General features: G+C 40.7%; 1 pseudogene; it reads left to right on the top strand.

Moving 5' to 3' along the window:
• The first annotated feature begins 465 nt into the window (after positions 1-465).
• Positions 466-12,091, top strand: LOC120292564 (annotated as a pseudogene).
• Positions 12,092-13,039: the final 948 nt, after the last annotated feature.

The raw sequence follows: 13,039 nt of genomic DNA, 5'->3' as shown, positions 1-13,039 counted from the left end.
AAGATCCTAATTGCAGTAAAATTAAACACGTGCAATTAAACATAATTAAATATGCAAATTAAACATATAATATGATCAAAATACGAGCAAATAAAGATCTAATTACACTAAAAAAAAAAAAAAGTAAGACATAGCAATACCTAACCAAACCCTACATTTTTTAATTTTCGATATTTTTTTTAATTTTTTAAGTTTTTAAATAATAATAATAATAATAATAATAATAATAATAATAATAATAATAATAATAATAATAATAATAATAATAATAATAATAATAATAATAATAATAATAATAATAATAATAATAATAAATTTTTGGGCCGGACCGGGTTTGACTCTGGGCTTGCGGCATGGGCTGCGATACAGGCCCGGCCCAGACCCTCTTTCTTTCTTTTCTTAAAATGAGCGAGGCCCAAATTAAATTAGCCCTATTTCTAAAAAAGAGACGGGCCTGGCCCGGGGATGGATCAAGTTGCAGAGTGTGTGAAGGTTAACCCGGATTTACCCCAGAAGCAAGTCAGGTTCCTCACTCTCTCTGGTCGGTTTCTTTCCAGCTAAGATGTTCACTTAGTTAATTTGGTTTATTTTCAACCATGGAAGGAACATGTGTAGCAATGTGGAGCTAACTTTCTAAAAAAGGGTAAGGGATTGTACTCCTCTATGTGCAGATGGGAAGAAGTTGTTAACGCCTCAACCCCGTTTGAGGACAGGTTTCTTCTCTGTTCTTCAGTCCTCTATGTTGGCCCCTCATTCCGTCAATGAGGCTTGTACCTCTGCGGGGGTTGCCAAGTATGGAAGGCCGATTGGATTGGATGAGAAGATAAAGGGGGATCTGATTGTGATTGGCTCCGTTGCAGTTGACCCTAATACTGGTGCTCGGCTTGGGAAGGGTGAGGTAATTATAGACATGCTGTCTCTTGCGAAAATTTATGTGTTCTTTTCCTGTGGGGATTGCAGGGACAAGTATGGTTGCTTCAAAAGGTTCTGAATCAGTTTCAGTTAAATGTGTATTGACTAAAATTGCGGGTTGCAAAGATCTAGAGGCATCTAAGGCGGTTTTCTAATTTACAGAAATTAGTTGCTAGTTGTTGCCATTACTACATATTTGCGACTCATAGATCCATTTTGAAAGTATCTTTTGCTTGTGCATTCCTGATACTGGTAAAGCAAAATGTCTGGCAATCAAGATCTTAGATATGATGTCTGGCTATTCACAGAATCTTGAAAAGCTATTGGAGTTCCCAAATCATTCGCTAAAATTTTGATGCAGGGGTTTGCAGAACTCGAGTATGGCGTGCTACGACACATGGGATCTATTGATGAATCGACACCAGTCGTCACCTCTGGTGAGTTGTTTCATAAATACTGTCCATATTTCACCTAGTTCAAGTAACTGACGGTTATTCCACCGAAATTGGTATGCTGGACTCACCAATATTTCCACAATCGCAGGCACGTTATTGATCTACGGGTGACGTGGAAAGATCCTCCACGTCTGTGTAAACCTTTGACTATCCAATAGAGAATTATCCTCTCAATTCTCACCCTGATGACTGCATCATTACATGATTTAAGTATCAGCTAGTTCGGAAGATTCAATGGTATGCATCCTATTGTCAGTTACTGTCATCATGAGTGAACTCCAGGATTCTTGTTAGGAAGCAAGAGCAGTTTTAAAAAAAAAAAAAAAAAAGGAAAAGCCACGAAAAACCCCAACTTTGCCCAAAGTGACACATTACCCCAAACTTTTTTTGTGACGTGAAAACCCCAAACTTTGCCAACCGTGACACATTTACCCCATCAAGGGCATTTTTGTCTTTTTATTCTGTTTTTTCCTTTTTCCTTTTTTTTTTCTTTTTTTCTTCTTCTTCCCTCCGCCGGCCATGGTGGAGCCGGCGGAGGGAAGCCGGCGTCGCGACCTCGCCGTCCGGCGAGGGCAGGACACCCTCGCCCGACACAGCCGGGCGGCCCTCGCCGGCGACGGGCGAGGGACGGCCCTCACCAGATCTGGCGGCGGGGACACCCTCGCCGACGCAGCCGGGCCGTCCCGCCCGACGCAGCGAGGGCGGCCCTCGCCCGACGCCCGGCGAGGGCCGCCCAAGCTCGAGGCCGGCGAGGGTGACCCTCGTTCGGTGCCGGCAAGGGCAGCCCTCGTTGGACGCCGGCTTCCCTTCGCCAGAGCCGGTATTTGGTGGAGGGAAGAGAGAAGGAAAAAAAAAATTAAAAAGTAAAAAAAAAATTTAAAAAATTTAAAAAATGAAAAGACCAAAATGCCCTCTAATTTTGGGGTAAATGTGTCACATAATGAAAGTTCAGGATTTTTCGTGTCACAAAAAAAAAGTTTGGGGTAAATGTGTCACGGTTGGCAAAGTTTGGGGTTTTTCACGTCACAAAAAAGTTTGGGGTAAATGTCACTTTGGGCAAAGTTCGGGATTTTTCGTGGCTTTTTCCCAAATATATATATATATATATATATATATATATATATATATTTGGTATGGGTTTCTGCTTTATCATTTGAAGAGAAATTGGAGTCGATCTCACTTAGCTAACAATGTGTCATGAGTTTTGACATTTTGAGGGGGCATCGCTTAGTGAAGGATGTCTCAAGCCTTTGTGTTTTAGTGCTAGTGCAGCATACATCAGCATAAGCATGCTCTCTAACCATTCATTATCAATTTCCATAGCAGTATTTATTAGCGACCACACCAGAAAATTGGTGAATGTGCTCTTGCAGTGCATGGCTGTCAATTGGCGGATGACATTCCAGTGGAGAAATTGTTAATCCACTCCCACACAGTCATTTTCACCGACACTTCCATTCCTAAGCCCTAAGGTCGGTGAAGCAGCACTATATCTCCTTCGGATCCGTCATCTCTCGTGGCATAACCGTGTACTTGATCTTTTATAGGAATCTATTGCGATAAACTCTCTCCGAGAAGCTGGGTCAAATTCGTATTCGAGGGAGCTCAAGCGCAAAATTGAGCAGGAAACTGGACGGCGGCTTCCTTGTCGTCCATCAGAGAAATTACCCCCAACAGCTCAACGGAACCGCTCTAATTCTCCAGTTAAATAGGACCAATCAGCAATGAAGAAGAGTAGGATTTGTTAAATTTGTGCACATTGAGATAGCTAGTACGAGTACCTAGAGGGGGGTGAATAGGTATACACAAAAAATTTCTCGATGTTTGCACGATACTTAAACAATTAGAGACTTTGCAACAGTTGAAAATTCAATCGCAATCCGAGTAAGGGAAAGAGAGAATTGAACACTCGTTTATAGTGGTTCGGCTTGATTCAAGCCTACGTCCACTCTTACGCACCGACAGCCGATTGGCTGGATTCCACTATGATCAAAGAGTTGTTACGGTGTTGATCTTCCTTGATTTCTAGGTGTAGATGATCTACCACACTTGCTCAAGGCGTCACCAAGTATAAACACTCTCGGTATACAATTTCGCATTTCAGTCTCAACTAACAATCAAAGGATCTTCGGACTGGAATTTTTCTATCGATCACACACTTAAAACAACTAGAACGTCTTCCTTTTATACTCCTTCATGCCATCATAGCCGTTGGCACTTACCAAAGGAATTCCTCCAATCTACCCGTTGGACGGAATCAATCAAGAAGATCATCCGAGCTATATAAGGAATCGATGATAGCCCATCAATCTGTTCGCCCATACAATCAGGATCTCGGTTTCCAAGAATAGAATAATCCAAGATTATTTCGTCGACCATCGGATCTTCAATCGTTCTTAGATAAGATATAAAGAATCCGAAATGATTATCCAACCAAAGAATCTATCCCAGAGGATAGGATCAAATCCTCAATCATAAACCTCGACTTTGGATTTCCTTCAACACTTGGATTAGAAAGAGGCATCGGTGAGAATAACTTTGAGTCTTGAGTCTTGAGTCTTGAGTCTTGAGTCTTGAGATAATAGAGTCTTGAGACTATAAAGTCTTGAGACTTTAACTATCGATATCCGGACTTAGATCGATAGAAATGTTTTGTCGGCTTCAAAATATTTGGAAAGATTTCTCCAACAATCTCCCCTTTTTGATGGTGACAAAACTTTCTTGAAGATTTGAACAACTTTGACCTGCAAAAACATTTCTCAAGCAATATGGCTAACTCATAAAGATTAATAAACAACCAGACTCTGCATCCACAGCAAATTGGTTAGTCTTTCATGAGTAATACCATGTAACAATACTTGATATAAATGCAACCAGTCAAGCATCAAAATCCACAACCAATTCATCCTAACACTCAAGTTCAAGTTCTCAAGTCATACTCAAAAATAAACATAACCACAAAAAGTCAAATAAATAATGTTTGTTCAAATTGGTTCTCCCCCTTTTTGTCATCATTAAAAAGAGGGTGAGAAAGGAGTCATGTCTGCTTGGGAATGCGCACGATCTGGAAATCCCCAATGGACTGGACTACTCCTTCGAGCTTCTTCAGATCTTCTCGCAGATGAGCTACCTCTTCTCTCTTGGCATTGGCTTGAAGTTGTAGAGCGAGGTCTTTGTATTTTCTTCCGAGAGATGAAGATGCTTGTCCAGCATGCTTCAAGACTTGGATTTCACAATCCAGAATATATATCACAGTTACGCATTTCCAGAAGAATATTCATGATACTACGAAGATCTGAGAATCATCCGTCGTGTACCGGCATTGGCTTTCTCGGATGGTGTGTGTGCGTACGATGGCGCTTCCGAACGGTCTTGCGAGATTTGGAATTGTCGTATCATCTTCTTCGAGCAATTGAGAGACTCGAGCTTCTTGCGGGTCTTGGAGATTTTCTTTGATCTTCAGCGGCATGAGGTGGAGACCTCTCTTGCTCGCTAACTCCCCCTGTCTCTAGGACATCGAAAGGGGAAGAGTGATGATCAATCTCTTGATTTCCCTTCTCTCCATTTATCGGCCAGATCGATCTTTTACTTCTTCTTTTTCTTCCTCAACTTCTTTCTCCTTCTCTCTCTGTTCTTCTTCTTCTCGCTTTCTGCTGAAGTTGTCGAATAAGACACGTAACGTCTTGTTCTTGTCGGTGCTGGAATAGTGGGATCTTCATCATCTTCATCTTCATCCTCATCCTCCGAGGATAAGAATTCTTTTCCTCTTTTCGAAGAAGCACTAAATGCCTTCTTTCCTTTTCCTTTTGAAATCGATTTGGAGATTTCACTTTGAATTTCTCCATTGCCTTAGAAAGTTCTTGCGGACGCATCTTCATTAACATTTTCAACCCTACCACCATCTTATCACACGGTCGAACACAAAAAGTATGTGGCAGTTCAATATTCAGATGTACGAAGATCTTGGTCACCGCACCAGGATAAGGCAATTGTCCTTTGTCTTTTGACACAGTTACGTACATATGGAAAAGAATAGTGTGCGGGAGAGAGAACTTCCGTCTGAGTTGATCGCATACATCAACTTTGCTTCGAAGAAAGAGACACGAAGTCTTTGAAGTAGACTTAGGTCTTAGACAATTGATCACAATCTTGTGAAGCACAATGTTGATAGCGTTCATTCAGGAATAGATAATTTTCTTATCTACATCCCTATCTTTGACAAGATCCAGAGTAGTTCGAGCGGTGAGACTTTAAGTGGGAGATAGCGTCCCCGTTCAACTCCAACTATGTACGCCAACATATTCACATCTACCACATAGACTTTGTCTCGAACATCGAATGAAATTCTATTCGCATCCAAAAAGCTAAGATTTGAATAGAAATAAGCAGTCGAGATGATCATACCCGTACGTAGAGTCGGAGCGAAAGTCTCAAGTTGAAGCAAATTCAACTTCTCTCTTAGGTTCAAGTTGATGGAATCCCGAAGTCAAAATCGACACTTCTAGGGTTGATTACCCCTCTTTTCAACGGGCGTAATACACTTTTTCTTGATCCTTGGATTTAAACAAATCCATCCGATTTCCTTTCGCCTTTGCCGCCACACCCATTCTAGGTTCAAATTCAAGGAACATTTTGTCATCATCATTCGCGTCAATCGATTTTGTCCGGCATACGAGGATCTCTTGGAATGTTCGCAAGAGCTTCCTCCGCTTTTTCCTTTTGGGGCAATTCCCCATTCCTCCATTTTCTTGAGAAAAGATACTCATTCCCATAATTTTTGTCCTTAAGGAAGTCATCTATGTAGTTCAATGGAGTACTGTGCTTTTCAATGCACAATAAAGTTTATACAAAAAGGAAGGCTTTTGAACTCTTACTTTTGGGTCGGCATCCTCGATTATCTCTTCTTCCAGATTATGACTTTCACTTTGTGGGGCGGGGAGATGCTGAATGACGTGGAGGAGAGCGAATCGGACTTTGTCGCTGACCGAGATAAGTCTTCTTCCTCAGTGAGATCGAAATGAGTCGGTCCTTCTTCATTCTTTGTGGTCCCCGTTCGCGATTCTTGATGATTTCCTTGAAGACGACATCTTTCTTTGTCTATTTGAGGATTCCTTCACTTGCTTTCCCAAGAAAATGACCACTTTCTCGACGATGAACAAAGAGTAGAAACAAAGATCGAGAGAAGAGTGCTTTTAGGGTTTTGAAGATTTGGGGAAAGAAAAACTGTATATATATATATAACTTTGTTTTTGAAAAGGGAAGTTCAATCGGTGCAATGGAAAGTGAACGATTACTTCTTTTCAAAATCTATAACTGCCAAAAATTATTAAACAAAAGATCGTACCTTTTCGACTAAATGACAATTAGTACCTTTTAGAAGAAATACAACTTACGTCTTTATCCACGAATGTCCGAGTCTCGGGACTTAGAGTCTAAGAGATCGAGTCTTTAGAGTTGGTGAGTCTCTAGACTTTAACTTCTTCAAGCTTCAAAATGTTGAGTCTTGAGCGGATAAAGTCAAACGATTCTTCTCCAAAGGCTTTGTGAATATGTCTCGCTAGTTGACTTTTTGAATCAACAAATTGAATCGAGATTTCTCCATTTTGAATATGATCTCTAATAAAGTGATGTCGAATCTCAATATGCTTTGCTCTTGAATGAAGGATTGGATTTTTGGTGAGATTTATAGCACCGGTGTTGTCACATCGATTTACGTGCATGAGTCTTCAATGCCAAAGTCTTGTAGCTGTTGTTTTATCCATAGAATTTGCGAACGGCAGCTTCCAAGAGCTACATACTGCACGTTGTTGAAAGAGCTACGGTGCTTTGTTTCCTCGAAAACCAAGACACCGTTCTGTTTCCAAGTAGTTGACAAGTTCAGAAGTGCTCTTTCTATCGATTACGCAACCGGCCAGATTCGCATCCGAGTATCCTAGAAGATTAAAGTCTCCCTTCTTTGGATACCAAAGACCGATGCTTGAAGATGAAGCAACGTATTTGATAATTCGTTTCACGGCGAGATGTGATTCTCTAGGATCGATTGAAACCTAGCACGTGATACAAACACGGAACAAAATATCAGGTCTAGAAGCCTTGAGTAAGATAAAGAAGTGAACCGATCATGCTTACGTACATGCTTTTGATCTATTTTCTTCCCTTCTTCATCCTTGTCTATCTTCCGAGAACATGACATTGGTATGTCGATCTTTTTGCATTTTTCCAATCCAAACCTTTTGACAAGATCATTCGCATATTTTTCTTGATGGATGAAAGTTCCTTCCTTCATTTGTTTCACTTGGAGTCCAAGAAAGAATGTTAATTCTCCCATCATACTCATTTCAAATTCATCGCATAGACTTAGAAAATTTCTTGCAAAGACTTTCATTAGAAGATCCAAAAATAATGTCATCAACATATATTTGAACAAGTAAAAAGTTTTGTTTTCCTTTTTGATAAACAAAGTAGTATCTACTTTACCTTTGACAAAACCATTTTGTAATAAAAACTTACTTAATGGTCGTACCAAGCTCGAGGTGCTTGCTTTAGACCATACAGAGCCTTTTCGAACGAAGAGGCGAGTCGGCTTCTTTGGGTCTTCAAATCCAGCGGTTGTTCCACATAAACTTCCTCATGGATAAATCCATTTAGGAAAGCACTTTTGACGTCCATTTGGAATAACCTGAAATTTTGTAACAAGCAAACGCAAGTAATAGACGAATAGCTTCTAACCTTGCAACGGGTGCGTAAGTCTCGTCATAGTCTATTCCTTCTTCTTGCGTATACCCTTTGGCCACGAGCCTTGCTTTGTTTCGTACGACTTTTCCTTTTCGTTCATTTTGTTCTGAATACCCATTTGGTTCCAATAATGTTTTACCTTTTGGTTTAGATGTCAATTCCCGAGACATCATTGATGTTGAACTGTCTAAGCTCTTCTTGCATAGCTTCGATCCAGCTTTCATCGATAAAGCTTCTTCTATGCTTTTTGGTTCAATTTCGAGAGATGAGAGCCACAAAAGCACTAGATTCTTCATGCCTTTTTGATCCTGGTGCGGATTCCTTCATTAAGTTCGCCAATAATAAGATCTTTGGGATGACTGGATTTGTGTTTCAGTTACCGGGTTGATGATCTCTTTCTTTATTTGATTCTCCATGATCGTCTTGATGATGGACTTCGAGAATCCGAGATGCTTCTTGAGATGTAGACATTTGAAGATCTAGAGCGGATTCGGTCTCATCGTGCGAGTCCGGCTGGATTCATCTTGCACCGAGTCTTGGAATTTGACATTCATTGATTCTTCCACGACTGGCTTTTTGTTGTAGACTCGTAGGCTTTGCTTGATGTAGAATATCCAAGGAAGATGCCTTCATCGATCTTTCTTCAAACTTACCAACTCGATCATTTGCATTTTTCAAAATAAAGCATTTGCAACCGAACACATGAAAGTATGAAACAATAGGCTTCTTACCTTTGAACAATTCATAGGGGGTTTTATCAAGAATAGGTCTTAAAAGACTCTATTTATAATATAGCAAGTTGAAGTTGAAACAGCTTCAGCCCAAAATCGTGAAGAAATTTTACTTTCAATTAAAAGTGTTCTAGCCATTTCTTGAAGAGATCTATTCTTTCTTTCCACAACTCCATTTTGCTGGAGTATACGGAGAGGAGAACATGTGATTAACACCAGATTTATCACGGGAAATCTCGTAAAATCTTGATTTTCAAATTCACTTCCATGATCTTTGTTCTTATACTAGAAATAGCACATCCTTTTTCATTTTGAACCTTTTAGCAAACTTTTCAAAGTACGAAAAGGTTTCGATTTGTTTGCTAGAAAATATACCTGAGGTAAAACGAGTAATCATCTACAATTACTAGACAATATTTCTTACCTCCAATGCTCGGGTTCTTGTTGGTCCGAAGAGATCCATATGAAGCAAGCGTATTACATGATTAGTAGATACATGATTTATTTGTTTAAATGAATTTCTTACACCTTTCCCTGCATGCATGGAGTACATAAGTCGACTTTTGGTATGGCGGTTTAGGTAGACCTCTAACAAGCTGCTTTGAAGAGATTTTGGCTAATTGCTTCTTGTTGATATGGCCAAGCTTTCTATGCCATAGAATTGCTTCATCTTGAATTGAAATTAAGCATTGTTCTTCATTTGGCTTTACATCAAGGAGGTAGATGTTTCCATGCCTTCGACCCATGAAAGGCGAGTCGAATCTTTGCTAATTCAGAACAAATGCCTTCTTGAAAGAAGATCTTGTAACCAGTATCACACAATTGGCTAATCTTGAGTAGATTGTAGTTGAGTCCTTCCACTAGAGAGACATTGCTTATTGTGAGATTTCCAATTTTCGCAATTCCGAATCCCACAATACTTCCTTTGCTATTTCCTCCGAATGAAACTTTTCCACCATTCACTTTAATAAGCTTTATGAAACACTCGAGTCTCTGTCATGTGTCTTGAGCATCCGCTGTCAAGATACCACTTTACCTTCTTTTGACGAGACCTCAAATTCCTTTGTCCGAGTCGATCCAGTCCGAGTCGGTGCGCCATTAGACACGGGTTGGCATATTCCTCATCACTCTCTTCACACTCAGCCATCGCTCCGGGTTTCGGCTTTAAGAGCTTTTCGAAATTTCTCAGCTTTTCCTCTTTTCTTTTTCAGAAGAGGACAGTTGGGTCTCGATGTGTCCCTTCTTTTTACATTCGAAGCAAACTACTTCTTTGTTTGGTTCCTCATCATCAACTTGGTCTGCTGTCTCCGAGAACTTTGTTTCTTTGGGATAAACCTTCGCCTTTTCTATTCAGTTTTCTGAATCTTCTTATCATGAGGGCGAGCTCCTCATCATTCATATCATCTTCAGAATCTGCATCATCAGAATCATCATTTGATTTTAGTGCAATAGATTTCTTACCTCTTGGATCTTCGTCTTCATTAATTCGTTCCACTTCGTAAGGCGAAGAGTTCCAATCGGCCCGTCTACGAGATAATGGCATGATTCTTTGCGTCTCTCTTATTGAAGTCTTTATATGATTCCAATCCTTGGAGAGTCCACGTAGAAGCTTGTTCACCTTCATGGGATCAGAAATTTTTGTCCTTGGTTCTCAAGACCATTGACAATATCTGTAAAACGACTAAACATGTCGGTTATAGATTCTCCTGGTTTCATTTTGAAGGATTCATATTGACCAAGAAGAATGTTAATTCTGGTCTCCTTCACTCGATCGGTTCCTTCATAAGTGATATGTAACCTGTCCCGAGACTTCTTTTGCTGTGACACAAGAAGATATTACTGTTATATTCAGTTGGTGACAAAGCACAATATAAAGAATAAATTGCTTTAGCATCAAGTGCTTGTCTCTTGTTTATTTCTTCTTGAGACATTCCGCTGGTTTCAACGGTTTCTTTTCCTCTTTCGGTGTTTGATGCAGCAGCAATAGTGATTCCTTTTTTCCACTACGTCCCATTCAGAGGATCCTTTGATCGTAGGAAAGCTTTCATCTTGTTCTTCCGGATGTTGTAATCCTTTCCATCGAAGTAGGGAGGTCTGGTATTGCTTTTGCCCCTCCATCAGCCCCTTGCTAGCATACTAGCCATGGATCTTTTACTCGAAGTAAAACACTTCAAACAAAGTAAGAACACGTGCTCGATACCAATTGAGATAGCTAGTACGAGTACTAGAGGGGGGTGAATAGGTATACACAAAAAATTTCTCGATGTTTGCACGATACTTAAACAATTAGAGACTTTGCAACAGTTGAAAATTCAATCGCAATGCGAGTAAGGGAAGAGAATTGAACACTCGGTTTATAGTGGTTCGGTTTGATTCAAGCCTACGTCCCTCTTACGCGACGGCCGATTGGCTGGATTCCACTATGATCAAAGAGTTGTTACGTGTTGATCTTCCTTGATTTCTAGGTGTAGATGATCTACCACACTTGCTCAAGGCGTCACCAAGTATAAACACTCTCGGTATACAATTTCGCTCGGTCTCAACTAACAATCAAAGGATCTTGGACTACGGAATTTTCTATCGATCACACACTTAAAACAACTAGAACGTCTTCCTTTTATACTCCTTCATGCCATCATAGCCGTTGGCACTTACCAAAGGAATTCCTCCAATCTACCCGTTGGACGGAATCAATCAAGAAGATCATCCGAGCTATATAAGGAATCGATGATAGCCCATCAATCCTGTTCGCCCATACAATCAGGATCTCGGTTTCCAAGAATAGAATAATCCAAGATTATTTCGTCGACCATCGGATCTTCAATCGTTCTTAGATAAGATATAAAGAATCCGAAATGATTATCCAACCAAAGAATCTATCCCGAGAGGATAGGATCAAATCCTCAATCATAAAACCTCGACTTTGGATTTCCTTCAACACTTTGGATTAGAAAGGCGCCGGTGAGAATAACTTTGAGTCTTGAGTCTTGAGTCTTGAGTCTTGAGTCTTGAGATAATAGAGTCTTGAGACTATAAAGTCTTGAGACTTTAACTATCGATATCCATAGACTTGGGCGATAGAAATGTTTTGTCGGCTTCAAAATATGCAGGAAAGATTTCTCCAACACACATACTGCTTCAAGCTAGCAGATGGTTGTCACATCAACTCGCTAACATTACATTATACTTTGCCTTGCCTTTTTATCGGTGTCGGCGTCTCTCTTCTCTCTCTCAAATGATTATTAGCTCTGTGTGCCCCCGTGAATGGAAGGGAAGCAATTAGGTTTCATTTGAAGATCTGAGAGGCAGATTGTCATTGAGCTATGTTTCGATGCTTTGACTACTTACAGCTATCAGAAGTGATGATGCATGAAGTTTCTGCTAAGGGCAATTCTTGCACATGCCTTGGCCATTTAGGCTTGTGATTGACTTGTCCGCTAAGCGAATTTGAAGGGCTCATTTCACTGGGTCACTGAAAATGACTGAAAATGTGCCCAGCCACCACCGACGTGGGGTGCCGGATCTGCTCCTCCCCCTCTCTTCTGCATGTGTTGCTGGAGTCAAGACCGCCGCCACGATGGCCGCCGTGCAGACTGAGATCGAGATCGAAACCTGGGTGGTTGCTTTTCAATTGGCAGGACCATCGTGGCGGCAGCCAACCTGTCCCTGCCCACTTTTTTGGTGACCTTTTACTGAATTTTTATTTTTTATTTGTGACCACATGAATAGAAAATACAACAACAAGAGCACGATATGCATTCTTAGATTGCCACCTTATCTTTTTGGCTACCAGCCCCATGCTCCGATGGGCAAGGTTGCGCATGGTAACACTCCAATTTTGTTGTTCTTTTGTTCTTTTGTTTCTCGGAACGAAAAAAAGAATTTCTTGATCCCGAGAACAATTTTAGAAATAAGTCATTTTCTTTCTTTTCTTATTCTTCCTCGCTACCGCCGCTCCTTGCCGTCCGTCGCCCCTGTTGCCATTTGCCGGCGGTGGCCGCCACCACCGACTAGAGGAGGAGCAAGAAGAAGAAGAGTGGAAAAAAGATATAAAAATATAAAATAAATACTGCCTAATACGGTGCGATTTAGGTTGCAGCAATAGTTACCCAACTGCCGGCTAGAAGAAACAGGGGGAAAAGGATCATGCCGTCTCCGGTGGCACAATATGCGCTCGACAGGGGGATTCTCCCCTGAACTTATTCT

Source organism: Eucalyptus grandis, chromosome 4 (genome assembly GCF_016545825.1).
Source record: "Eucalyptus grandis isolate ANBG69807.140 chromosome 4, ASM1654582v1, whole genome shotgun sequence".
NCBI classification, from domain to species: Eukaryota; Viridiplantae; Streptophyta; class Magnoliopsida; order Myrtales; family Myrtaceae; genus Eucalyptus; species Eucalyptus grandis.
The sequence above is the reverse complement of the archived record's forward strand: the minus strand, read 5'-3'. Positions and strand labels throughout refer to the sequence as shown.